Source organism: Paramormyrops kingsleyae, chromosome 15, assembly GCF_048594095.1.
Source record: "Paramormyrops kingsleyae isolate MSU_618 chromosome 15, PKINGS_0.4, whole genome shotgun sequence".
In the NCBI taxonomy this organism is placed as follows: domain Eukaryota; kingdom Metazoa; phylum Chordata; class Actinopteri; order Osteoglossiformes; family Mormyridae; genus Paramormyrops; species Paramormyrops kingsleyae.
In genome coordinates this window covers 19649233-19663065 of record NC_132811.1, presented here as the reverse complement: position 1 = coordinate 19663065, position 13833 = coordinate 19649233, and positions in this window count along the sequence as shown.

The following is a 13833-nucleotide window of genomic DNA, read 5'->3' as shown; positions in this document are numbered from 1 at the left end:
AAGCTTGGGCACGTATGAGACAGGCTACTGTGGGAAGATCTTTATAAATGTTTGGCTTCATTTGCACTGATTTATTTATCGATATCATTTATTTATGTTTCTACGTCGAGTGACAGGGAAACTTCTGAACCCGAATTCACCAGTCACATTGCATTGGTGAAAGGTGCTGACAGCTGCTGTTTGAGGTTTAAACCTGGCAAGACAGAGCTTTATTTTGGTCGGCCTTGTCCACCAATTATGACGGCAGATGCCAGCCTTTCAGAAGGTGGGAACTTCACCCTCCTCCTGATAAATAAACAGTGGTTTGGGGGCCTTGACCTCACATGGACCCCGGCAGGTCTTGGGGCTGACACATCACCATCCAGGGGGCGCTGTTAACCCCCGATGGGCCCTCTGCACATGCTAAAGCTCTGTAAAGGAAACCATGCTCAATGCATCCTTCAATGCATCTATTAGTCCAACCAGATGCATGCAGCCATGCAAATGCCACTCAGCACAAGAATTGAATCACCAATGGATGGGGCCATTTTGGCTGGATGTGGAGGTCAGAAGGCAGGGGCAGAAGGAGCCAATAGGATTTGATTAGCGGGGGACAACATACCCTGCCCTCAGAAAGGAGCCAATAGGGTTTGATTAGTGGGGGACAGCATACCCTGCCCTCAGAAAGGAGCCAATAGGGTTTGATTAGTGGGGGACAGCATACCCTGCCCTCAGAAAGGAGCCAATAGGGTTTGATTAGTGGGGGACAGCATACCCTGCCCTCAGAAAGGAGCAAATAGGGTTTGATTAGTGGGGGACAGCATACCAAACCATCCAGGAGGAGTTAATAGCAGGCAGCAACTTTGAATATGTGGGAAAGACAGCAAATGGGAGGGAAAATGTGTTTGTGTTGTGTTTGGTTTATCCATGTGGTAGCAGCCAAACATGGCATCCAGATGAGCTTCTTAACCCACCACATTCTTCACTTTACAAACATATTACAGCCAGACTGTTGCTCTGTGCTCAGCCAATTGTAGGTGTGATAATGAGCTTCTCCCAGGGCCCTGAACATCACCTGAGCACGCATGTGTCAGCATCACAAAGCAGGATGGGGCCTTGATGAAACGGCCTACCTTCAGCGCTGTCCACTAACAGCAGGGTGATTAACAAGGCCCATCGGGCAAAGCGAATTGGCATGTTTCCTGATAAGAGAATGTCAGCAATCACATGGTTCAGCGATTTAGGCCCCCTTAAACAGACCATCACGGCACAAATCGCAGATGACCAGAGGAGTCGATCAACAGGCCAGATTTAACAAGTTTAACTGTTTCCATTTTTCAGATGCAATCAGAACATGCAAAAGTCAGGGGTCGTTAAAAAAAAGGCGTGGCACGAAAATATATACTTTATTTTTGGAAACTAACCAGCCCCCTCCCCAAAGCCCAAGGGTTTGATAGCCTGTTAGGGAAGTGAGCCCTGATCAGCGAGGTCCCTTAAGGAGCAGCATGCAGGAGTGCTTCTCAATGCAAACACGCTGGCATGCAGGCCTTATCTGCCACGCACGCGGCGTCTCCAGCACCCGCAACCAGGGGCCATGCAGGTTGCATCATACACCGCTTACATTTCCAGCATATTTCTGTCAAAAACCAGAAAACAACTGGGCGTGTTTGGGGACCGTGCACTGACAGGTGCTGAATACAGTCAGGGGTCAATGCCCAGGGGCCAGTTTGTTGTTTCTGGGGTCCTACTCAAAAAGACTCTTTATCACCCAAAAAACTTCAAAAAACAAACAAATAGCTATAAATAGCTAGCAGGTAGAGTCAGAAAATTGTACCTAGCTAGCTTCTTCAGAATCTCCAAATAAGCAATGCATCTATTTAACATTAGTGTAGTGACTGTTTGTAGCCAACAGGGGGCCTAAACCTCATGGGCCCTATGCAAATGCATGGCTTGAGCCCGCAGATATCCATATGTGCCCGACCTGTAGCCCCTTCTAGCTGAGGGTATGCTGGGGTCTTCCAAGGACTCGGGGTCCTCACATGACTGCAACCTCAGCGCATCCTGTTTCTGTGCCTTCGATGCCGGACGTAGCTGCAGGATCTTAAATGACACTGTGTCGACTCATTCATGTTCGTCCGTGAAACCAAGTCACGCTGTTCATATTCAGCTCTGACCCAAACTCTTCTCAGATGGCCAAAAACCCTGCCGTCCCTCAGCCAAACATCATGCACGTTAAGTAGCTTTAAGACAAGCGCTTCAGGAAACCTACTCCTGCTCATCTCAAAACCATCATTTGTTGGGGGGGGTGGTGGTGAGGGGGCAGTAAACCTGTCAGGGAAACAGGGATTGAGACATCCAGAGATTGGACCCCCAACAGGTTCATGAATGTGGCTCTTAAGCGGAGGTGCATATGGAAAAAGTCAGCTGGTGATAAGACATATGGAAGCTACGGATCTCCTCCACCTGTCCCCTGAGAGGTGAGGAGCTTTTTCAGCCTGCTGTGTTGGCAGAGAAGGTGCTCTGAGGGGAACGTTCCACCATCTGCCTCGTTTCAGGAACACGCACCGTGGTGTCCATCCACTGCCTCCTGGATTAGGCGGTGAAGATGAAGGTTATTCTCCCGTCACGCTGGTTCAGCACGTTCATTTACCTCGTCTCAAGGAGGAACACAGGCTGCTTCTGCTCCTTATGTTCAGTACAGCCACCGAAAGGGGCCTTGTGGGGAAGAGGGAACCACATTACAGAAGAAACAACAAATGAGCCTTACCTCAGCCAAACAAACAGCACTCACATGGTTTACTTAAATATCGCTTTTCATTTGTGTCTCTGGGCGGAAATAGAGCCACTGGCACACAGAGGAGTCCGTTGAGACCTGGTCTTTCACGCCGCATGGACTCTCCCAGGGGAACCATACAGAGAACCAAAGATGACTTTCAGAGAGGGGCCCCAGCGGCCTCTGACCAGCTGCTTGAGGAAGCGAAGCCGTCCCAGGGCTCAAATAGAGGTTAACAGAGAACAAGCCTCACATTCAAGACCTGCCATACCTGTTACACATGTGCAGGCGCCTGCCTGTTTCACACAGGCCCATGAAGGTCACGGTAAAAGGTCCAAACAGACCAGCTGCCTTCATTCAGTCCTGGGCCAGCTGTGAGCTGATGACTGGGATGATCCCTGGGCCTGCTGTGAGCTGATGACTGGGAAGATCCCTAGGTCTGCTGTGAGCTGATGACTGGGAAGATCCCTGGGCCAGCTGTGAGCTGATGACTGGGATGATCCCTGGGCCAGCTGTGAGCTGATGACTGGGAAGATCCCTAGGTCTGCTGTGAGCTGATGACAGGGATGATCCCTGGGCCAGCTGTGAGCTGATGACAGGGATGATCCCTGGGCCTGCTGTGAGCTGATGACAGGGATGATCCCTGGGCCAGCTGTGAGCTGATGACAGGGATGATCCCTGGGCCTGCTGTGACCTGATGACTGGGATGATCCCTGGGCCTGCTGTGACCTGATGACTGGGATGATTGCTACTGGATGCTGTATCACTGCAGCTGAAGGTCCTTTGAAACAGCAACCAGGAGGTCATGCTGGTAGCCTGTGGAAAAAGGCCAGATTCCACCTGCAGCCAGTTGGGGTGAGATTAACAGCTGTCAGGTGTTTGTCAAATGGGGCAGAGTGTGTGTGAGTGTGGGGGAGGTTTGTGCGGGTATCAGTACAAGCCCGAGACCTGTTATGGTGTGTTCGATTATCTCTCGGAACTTGGAAATTCCGAGGTGAGTGACGTCATGTCCGACAATCTCCCGTTACCACATCTCGGAACAAACATGGCTGCGTCTATGAACACGCTGTTGTGTGTTGTTGCTTTATATTTTAGCAGATTTGGAGTGAGATTAAATATTAAATTAAATATTTACGAAACAGAATTACTGTTGACTGTGTAAGCTGCCATGTTGAAATGACGTCACAGGGGAAACTAGGACAGCAAAATTCTGTCCGACATCAACGTCATAAAAGAGGCGTGTTTCCGACGGGAAATTACGTTTTTCTTGACGTTTTCATCGGAGTTCTGACTCGGAGAGAGATAATCGAACGCAGGACTAACACAGGTAAGCTGGGTTTAATCACATGGCAAATAAGCTGCTTCCTTTGTCAGGCTGTCCCGTGGCTAAAATTATGGATATTTCACAGACAGACTGATGATGTTGAAGATTGGGTGTTATCAAAGATCCCTCCAACCAGATGAGCATGGCGACCCCTAACAATACAGCAGGACCCCACAAAAGTCAGTGACGAAGACGAACCGTGCAGGGGACAATCCTAAAGCCTCGAGAAAGAGCATGAGTGGCAGAAAGGACCAGCAAGACCGGTGGGATCGCCATAGCGACGACCCCGTCGCGTGCAACATGTGACCAGGAAAACACTGCAGCTTTTCACTGCCCCCAAAATTTCCCAATGCTGTTAAATAACGAGACACGACCTAGACGTATCAGCCGTGATATGAAAAGCTCATGACCCCCACACTCATGCCTATTTATAGATCAGCTTCGTCTCCACATGACTGCAAAAACAGTAAAACTTTTTAGTGACCATAAAACCCTGAATCCATAACCATCAAAATAACAACTGAAACACACAGCTGGTTTAAACTGGCCCAACACGGTTCTACAACCAATTATGTCATAAAAAAAGCCAATTATGCCCATCAAGGTTTACGGTGTCTGCAGGCCCGATTAGGGAGCGCGTATCAAACGCTCTTTTATTAACTGAGCTTGCTCCACCTGCAGAAACAGCCTGTGAGGTTGAAGGGGCTTGCAGTCTGCAGTCTGGTTCGTTAGTGGAGGGCTGGTGAACAGGCTCTACTGTGAAAAAGGCCTTTACTTCATCGTTTGCTTTTAGGCCGGACGTCTGGCTCTAAATGCCACCTTTGCGTTGTATCCTGGTTTCTCCACCGAGAGCCACGGACACGGGGGTGGGCTGTCCCAGCGTACAGATCGAGCACGGCCTGGCTCTGTTCCTCCAGCCTCCTCCTCATCTCTCCTCTTCCTGTCCCTGACAAGCCACCATAAACAAACACCCACGCCAATCCACCAACTCCAATGAGCACCTGTCCTGGAATAGCGCTGTCTAGACGCATTTCCTTCCTTAGTTCTGTCACTCTGACATTTGCTTATCGTACTTTACAGGCCAGACCCTCCCTAGCCTTTTCCAACATTCCCATCCCCGGCCCATCTGGTTGGGATGTCTTGGTGCGGTCCACTTGGCTACTCCACCATCCCACCTGAAAGCTTCAGTCCTACATTTGGCATCTTCTTTCTAACCAAACATTTGTAAATCATCTTCAGAAAACAGCTCTGTGCAGCATCAGGGGAAAGTGACACACTGACTCTTTGGGGGTGTAACAGCTCTGATTCACGTAAGGCAGGGCTACTCAAATCACGGTCCTCAAGGTCTGAACCCTGCTGATTTTCCAGCCTTCCTTTACTTGTGAGCCAGGTGTGAAGCCTTTGGCCAATCAGAATCAGTAATTATTAAACTAACTACCTGGGAGAACTGAAAACAAGGCCTGGATTTGGAATCGAAGACTAGATTTGAAGAGATCTGATGTAGGGTGACCACTGGCATGCCTATAAAAAGGAGGACACCCATGAAAAATTGTCCAGTGGGTTTGGGTGGGGGGACATATCATATACATCTATCGTGATAATTATCTTGTTATTGAGAGAATGGCATAAAAAAAAAACTGCAAGCAAGGCCATTCTCAGGTTCCGTAGTATGCGGGTACATGTGCCTCACATTTTTGTTTTTGTCCGATAGGGGGTGGGAGAGAGTGGCGCTAGTTAATGACGGGTTAGGAGGGAGGGAAAAAGGAGGACAAGAGGGGCTAAAAGGCTGGAAAACCGGTCCGTCCGGATCAAATCCGGATGAGTTGTTACCCTAGTTTTATGTCCCCCGTAGGTGTGTGCATACGCTCTGGCCCAGTCTGGAGGTGAAGATGTCTGCTACCTGCCATCTGCATAAATCACCAAATACTGACGCTATCACTAAAAGCTTCTTAGCTATATTAGCTGCGTTAGCGATGGCAATGTTAGCACTGTTGTGAGCTACTAATGTTAGCTGTATTAGCTTTGCCTCTTTACTACTCTCCCGCAGTGTTTAGTGCGTTGCGCTCTAACAGAACATGGTGTGGGCCAACACACCCTGATTCTACGTGATCACCCACATGTTCACTACTGCTCATTTTCGTTCAGGTGCTGAGTGAAGGCTCCTCTCCCCCCCTTCCCATGCCCCTGCGCCCCCGCCCTGCCCCAGTCACCCCCTTGAGCACCTGTCATCAGACAACAACTGTTCCCCCGTAAGTGCCGACTCACCTGACCCCCCCGACCTCACGGAGGACCCTTGGGTCATGGCATTTAAAGGGCCGGTCTATGCTGTGAGGTTCTTCTGCCTTTACCCTGGAGGTGGGGCAGATCTGTCCTCTTAGGCTCCCAGAGACAGCAAGTCGTGAGCAGAGGTTAAAGACATCAGCAGGAGGGACCAGGTTCAAGTTCTTACAAGTTCCTGGTGTAAAGCCAAAGATAGAACTCCGGCTGCTTGCTGTTTAAGTCACCTTGGATAAAGCAGCTAATGTCACCATTAGCATACAGGAACCGAATCGTACGCGAAGAGAGACTAGTTACGGTATGGTTCCAGCTAACTTAAAACGTTTAGGCGTTGCTGAGTTTGGAGAGTGATAGTGATGAAAATCCTAAGAGATGCTTATTTACTGTTCATATGGTGTATATCATTTCCTATGTGCTAATTCCCGCTAGCACATCTGTGACAATTGCTATGTTATGATAGCATCAAAAGGTAGCAAAATTAGCATTATCTTACAAAAATTTGCATTACAAATCCACTCCGTTCAGCATTTCCATAGTACTTTTTTTAAGTAGGATTATCAGGAATGCAAAAATATATCACAATGTGTACTAATGAAAAATAATATATAGAATATGTCTCTTTTCCCTTGACATAATCCATGCATATCAACACAGATCACTGGGTCTTTCTTGTCCTGATGTATTTTGACCAATCAAATGGTGCTGACACCTCCGGCTCAGTTTGGCCACGCTTTCGGCCCTGCTAGTGAGCAGGACCATGCTAATTTATAGTACAGCCTAAGTAAGGTTCAGTTCCTGGTCGCAGTGGAAAAGCGCTATTAGATAAGGGACCCAGATAAGCAGCTACTGTAATGTCACCTCAAGCCACAGGATCAGTGGCATATGCTCTCCTAGCATCTGCTTTGCCATTTGACTGGTTGGGTTTCTTCCTCTGTATAACACATAGCTCAGGCTTTTGGAGTTGTCCTTCTGGGTTGTTTGCTAATCCCATGCAGATCCATCAACCCCCCCCCCCCCCCGTCTTGTGGGGTCTGGGGGCCAGTTCCACCTGCATTATCTACCACTCATCATTCACTGCCCACTGGGGGGGGAGGGTACAAACACGGATCTGAGAACAAAGCTTCAAAGGCTTATTGGTTCCAGTCCCAGAAAGAGGCCCCGTGTTGGAGCCACTAAAGAGGAACCAGCCCTGAGAGGCTCCATGAACCTTACACCCCAAAAAGCTGAAAAAGACATCAGTGATTTGAGCCTAAATGACTCTAAAGGAGAGTTCCCGGTAACTGCTGTAAAAGCCTCCAAACTGTAGTAAATAAAGTAAAAGTAAAACACTCCCCCCCCCAGCCCACAGTCTGTTTGTACAGGACAAAAGCTGAGTTTAAAGTCATCCAAGGCCCTTATGGTCTATTCACACCCAGTCCCCTGATCTTATAAACACTAAAAGTGGGTAGATTCCTCCCCATTTGGCCAGGGGTTGCCATGTCTATCCAAACACAGACGGCAGTGGATGGGGGACCCCCTTTCGCTGCCCCTGCTCCATCTCAGACACGGGCAAACAAGCCGCATTCAGAGCCTAGCAACTGCTGGGGCCCATGGGCTTGCTTCCGGGGCGGCTGCGGACCCCGTCTCCACATGAACGCTGGAGAGCCCGACATTTATTATCACACACGGTAGATCCGAGGACCTGTCTGACTTACGGCCCCCGGGTCTGTGGAGGATTCTAAGGAATTGCCCGTACTCCCTCCGCCCCCCAGGAGTGAGTTATGAGTGTGACGCACTGGGGTGGTAAACTGACCCACCCCAAGGCACAGAGCCATACCAAAGTCGACTCCTAGAGCAGTACACAGCCGGGCTGACACCGGCACATGCAGGGATCAGAACTCAGACATGGTATCAGCATTATGTGCGAACGCGCCGGGATCAGCTGTGCTTCATGCCAAAGAGGAAGTACGGGACAGTATTACAAGACCCTCAGCAGAAACACTTCACTGTACGATATGCACAAAACTACAGAATACAACAGGAATAACCTATTACTATGTCAAATCGTATATTATATTGTATGTGAAGCGCTTTGTGACTTTTTGTCTGTGAAAGGTGCTATATAAATAAACTTTACTTACTTACTTATTTACAAGAAACACAGAGCAAGGGCATCTTAGAACAAATAAGTCTGTGTGAGAGGAATATGATTTCAAAGTGTATGAGAAACAGAGCTAAGGGCAATATGTGGATGTCAGAGACGCAGAACACACTAATAACCTGAAGTAGAGCAAAAACACACACAACTGTTCACTGTATGAAATGAGTTGAACAATAGATATCCGGAGTAGTAAAATATCCATCCATCCACCTATCCATCCATCCATCCATCCATCCCCTGATCCTGGTCAGGGTCATGCTCCATAGTTTAAAATTAAACTTCTGCATTTTCAGGTGATGTCATCTTACACAGAGAACAGACATTACATTCAGCAACGCTGTCATTGTTTTCATTGTACTTGTAATTATACTGTACTTATAATTACTTGCTCTACTTGTAGTTTGTACTTGTGATCAGTAATGTGTTCAGTACAAGTATATATTTTATTAAAGAACCAATAAAATAAAGCTTGAGGAATGCAGAACATGCTTTACAGTAAATAACAGAAGGTAGCCTTAGCAAAATGGTAAGCAATAGCACACTGTTTATGTACACTGAGCGGGGGCGAGTAAACAAACAAGCCCACAGTATGTTTCTCCTGCAGGCTCCTGCGCCTCAACATCAACGCGGCCTTTCAAAATGTTGACTCCCTCCCTCGGCTCACCGCAGGCTCGGCGGTGGGAAAGTCCAGCCTCCGCTCTGGAAGTACTGGACAAACATTTACTTTGTTGCCTTTCTTTGCACACCCCCTGGTCCTGTTTTAACAGCCCCAAGGGCTTTGGACAGCAGATCTGTATGACTGTGGTCCAGGTCAGTCTCCTCAGAGACATCGATGCTGGTTAAATTAGCAGGCGGGATAGATGCTATGTCCACACGGTGCACAAACCGGCTCTTTTCACAGTGAGATGTGAGGACGTAACAGCTGTTGCATCACAACGCCTTTCTGGAGTGCCTTTACCCCCCACCCCCCACCCCGCCGCATCTCGACGGAGGATTCACAGTCATACTCTCACACTGAGGTATTGGCAGACCTCCGCAGCGCTTCAAAAGTCACCCCGAGCCATTTCCAGACCCAGACACCCACCCATTGCCGTCAGTCAAGCAGGGACCAGTTTCAGGATGGCTTCTCGACCTTGAGGTCAAAGGTCACACAATGCCTTCGGGTATTACAACGGTCAGTACCGATCGCTTCATAATGTTACACATGGCAGATAGAGTGTCAGCCTTTTCTTTAGGAGAAAACTGCCCCAGTCTAAGAACACTGACAGACGCCTCAAAACGCCTTTCAAACCTCCATTAAGGAAGAACACGATGGGCACTGCACTGAATTTACGAAAGGGAGGGTTAACCTTTTGGAGTAGAAATTAAGCATAACGTGTTTAGTTTTTGACATCGGTTAACACGCGTGAGGTGGCGGTTGGGGGGCCGACATCGACCCCTAGCCACAGGCTGTCATTGTCACCAGCGAGGACAGGACCAAGCTCTGTCCCCAAGCACTTTATCAAGTTTTCACCAGCGAAACAGAAACGGGTGGCACTGGAAACACGACTCACATAACGTCACTGTACGAGTCCAGCGACTGGAATAAGCAGTTAGATGATGGATGGATGGATGGATGGAGGGATGGATGGATGGAGGGATCCCTGTCCCAGCTGCTAATTACACGCTAATTACAGGGCTGATCTTTTCTTACCCACAATGGAAATTCATCTAAATAAGCGGGTTTCCGGGTCTCTGCTCAATAGCGTTTGAAAAGGGTCACTTCAGAATGAGATTTACACTCCACAGACGCAGGGAGCACAAACATCATACTGGCGTAGGGATGAGGGAATCTTTATGCACAATCAGTGTTATTAAAACCGGAGAGATGTCATTACTGTGGTGACCAGATAATCCATGTCAGGGACACTTTGAGCTACTACTTTAAACCGAAAGGCTCCTGCGCTCGACTAATTAGTTCAGTTCTTTCTGCGGTTCGACTGGTTAGTTTCCTTGATTGAAAGACTCATCCAGCTGTTTCACATTAACATTAATGACACATGCATGATTACAGGAGACTGACCAATCTGCACGCAGCAAGAACTCGGTGTTTAAGTGAAATCCGGGACCTTTTAATGTTAAATGGCAGTTTGCAAACCCTATGTTAGCTCAAAGTGTGACATGGATTAGCTGCTCTCCCTAGTCATAATGTTGAAAGTATGAATTTAAAGTCATTAATGATGAGTTCTGACATCCACACGGCAGCTGATCTTTCCAGCCAGAATTTGCTTCTCATTGTGCTTCTCTTCCCATGTCTCCAGGCAGAAGCCCAGGTGGGGCCGCACCGGACAAAGGAGCAGCCGGTGCAGATCAGCCGGCCCCACCGCAGGGCACGGCAGCCTGAGAGGCTCCTGGCAGAGGCTATGCGCCGCCCTCGGCTATGCCACACTTCATCATTCCCCTCCCCTCCCCTGGCACACACGCAAACAGCCCTCGCATGAAATAGTATCACCCGTCCCCCCCCCTCCCCCCCGTCCCCCGATGTTTTGACTGCTCTTTAATGGTCCTTCAACCTCAGACAGCCATACGTTCATAAATCTGCTTCCAGCACTAAAGGTTTTGTGCGCCGAGGTTCCATGGAGAAAGCGGCGGCCTGTGGAACGTTGATCCCCTGCCAGCCACGCCCCCCCCCCCAGACACGTGGATGCGCCATGTGGTGACCCCCCCTCTGTCCTGTGTCACCAACCCCACACATATTGTCTATCTGAACGCGCCGGAAACCTAACCAGAAACATGCGTAGGCTATGGCGGCCAGAGATCTCAAGTGACGCCGTGAATTACTCAAACGCTCTGACTAATATCCACTTTTACTGGCTATTTCGCTCGCCAGTTCCGAATAACTCAATTAATATTTTAATGGTATGCTCTGATGTGGCGAATGGAAGTACCGTGGGATATTACCATGTTGCAATGGACTGGCCTCCTCCAGGAATGGGCAAATGTTTTTGTCTGTTGCTACCACGCACAAAAACAGAGGAAGCGGAGAAGACCGATCCAGGCCATGGGATTTGGCAGCAGGGAGGACATGTGCCATCTCGGATGTAGCTGCTTTTGGGGTGGCACGATCTTGAATAACAAACTGTAGTGCTATAGCAAATCAATTAGCATCATACATCTGAAGAAGGAGCAGTATCATTAAGGGACATGAGGAGGATGGAGGATGGGCCTCAATGGATCCTGCAGTCGCGGCGTAATCTGTACCGTACCTCGATTTTTAGGCAAAAACACAGAGGCCTGTTTCTCCTGCACCCATGTCTCTGAAGGCCTTTCCAGAGGCACGGCTGTTCGTGGAAATCTGAGCCCAACATTTCAAGCTCACTTATTTGAAATAGTTTATTGCTATCTTAAGGAAATAGCGTGTTTGATACGAAATGCAGATGATACTGGAATAATGCAGCTATGTAAATAAACACGGCGTTGTTTTTGATGCGCTCAGCCTGCGTTTCCAAACAGACGGCGCCCGGGCCTGCAGGAGCGCGGCGCAGGAAGTGCCCCCCTGCCCGTCCTGTCGCAGCTTGTGCTTGCGCTGAGATGGTACCTGATAACTGACACTCCTCCACATGCCCGGATGCTTCTGGAAGCCCAGGCTGGGATCTGCATTCCTTCCCTGCCCCCCCCCCCCCATGTCCCCTGTGAACTCGCTCCAGGCAGCCCCCCCATGGCCGTCGGTCTGGCCTCCCATCATATATCAGTCATACTGTCTTCCCAGAGCCTACAACTCACTGGCTCGGTCTGCTTAGGTCTCCATCGGAGGTTATGAGCTGCAGCTGAGAACAGCTCGTTAACTCTCTCATCCCTCGACTAATTGGCTCTTTGACTGGGGTGCTGCCTTGCATCAGGTCCAGGGCCACTACAGAAGCGCTTTGTGATGGTTCTGACTCCTATGAATGGGCCTTTTCTCCATCAGACTGTAGCAACCCCCCTTCGAGGGACTTGATCTGTGCGCAAACGTGCCGATCGCAACAATTCGGAGGCGAGACGGTCGACACAGACTGCGCTCTTCTTGGTCGGGATGCAGAGGACAGTCGAAGCAGCTGTTTTTCACATCCAGTCGGTTCCAGTTGAAAAGGAAATAAAAAGTGCGACGCCAGAGAGGCAGAAAGCGCGAGGAGAGCCAAAGCAAAAACACTCTATGACTCACTTTTAGGCTTCAGAGGGTCTGTGTAATGGATGACGGCCTCCAGGTCACCCCCACCTAGTGAACAGTGATCACTTACAAACACGCATCAGACGCCTTCATTTATCACCCCCCCCCCCCCCCCCCCCCCCCCCCCCAGCTGCTCCGTCACTGCCTGGGTGCTGAAAAGGCCAAATTCAGCTTCACATCAGCTCTACGGAGAACTGAGATCAGACCTTTGGCAGCACTGGAGCCCAGCGATGGGAGAGGTTCTTGTCCACACCCATTTCCACCCTGGTTCCCTCTGAACAGCTGACCCCTCTGCCCACGATGTCCAGAAAAACATCACAGGTGTTCAGCATGGGGAGGGGGGTTAACGTCACAGGTGTTTAGGGTCCGGACTGAATCTGCGAGTGTTGAGCGTCCCTGTTGACCTCGGGGGTGATGGAGGCGTACTGCTTCCTCCCAGCTGACATGGGTTCTGGCTCTGCTCCCACTTACATCACACACTTGGATGTGTAATATACTGTATTTATGCTGGGACACACACATCCAGCTGGCTGATGTGTCATATTACACATTTCCCTGGGCACTTTTTTTTTTCCCCAATCTGATTTCATATGTGAAACATCATCCACATTTGAGCAAATGAATGTCGCTGTAATTAGCGGATTTTCTTGGCTACAGAGGTACACGCACACTGGCCCATCTTCATGTTGCTTGATCTTTCACTGTACCTGGGGTGACCTGTCCTGAGGTCGGCATGGAGTCTGAGCTACACGCTGACGGATCTCCGAGGATTATTCTGATTTTCTTCCGTTCCCCAGGAGGTCAGAGGGTCAGCCTGTGTTTACGAGTCATGGCGAATCACAGCCACAGGCAACGTGGCGCAACAAGATTTGCGACAGATGGAATAAACATGCAGGCACACCTGCAGAAACATCTGTATCACTGCAAAATAAACGTTCCTTGCTATCGCTGCTTCGGGTACGTGTACATCACGGCCATGGTGATACAGCAGTGAGATTGACCGATGGGAGGACCGAGGTGGATTATGTAATGACATACCTGAAGACAGAGGCCAGATTAGGGTTGTTTGTGTTTATAGTTTGTATCCATGCCATCATAAAGGAAACAGAGATAAATGCTTACCAAAACAGTCCTTTCCTGTATCAGCTCACAGG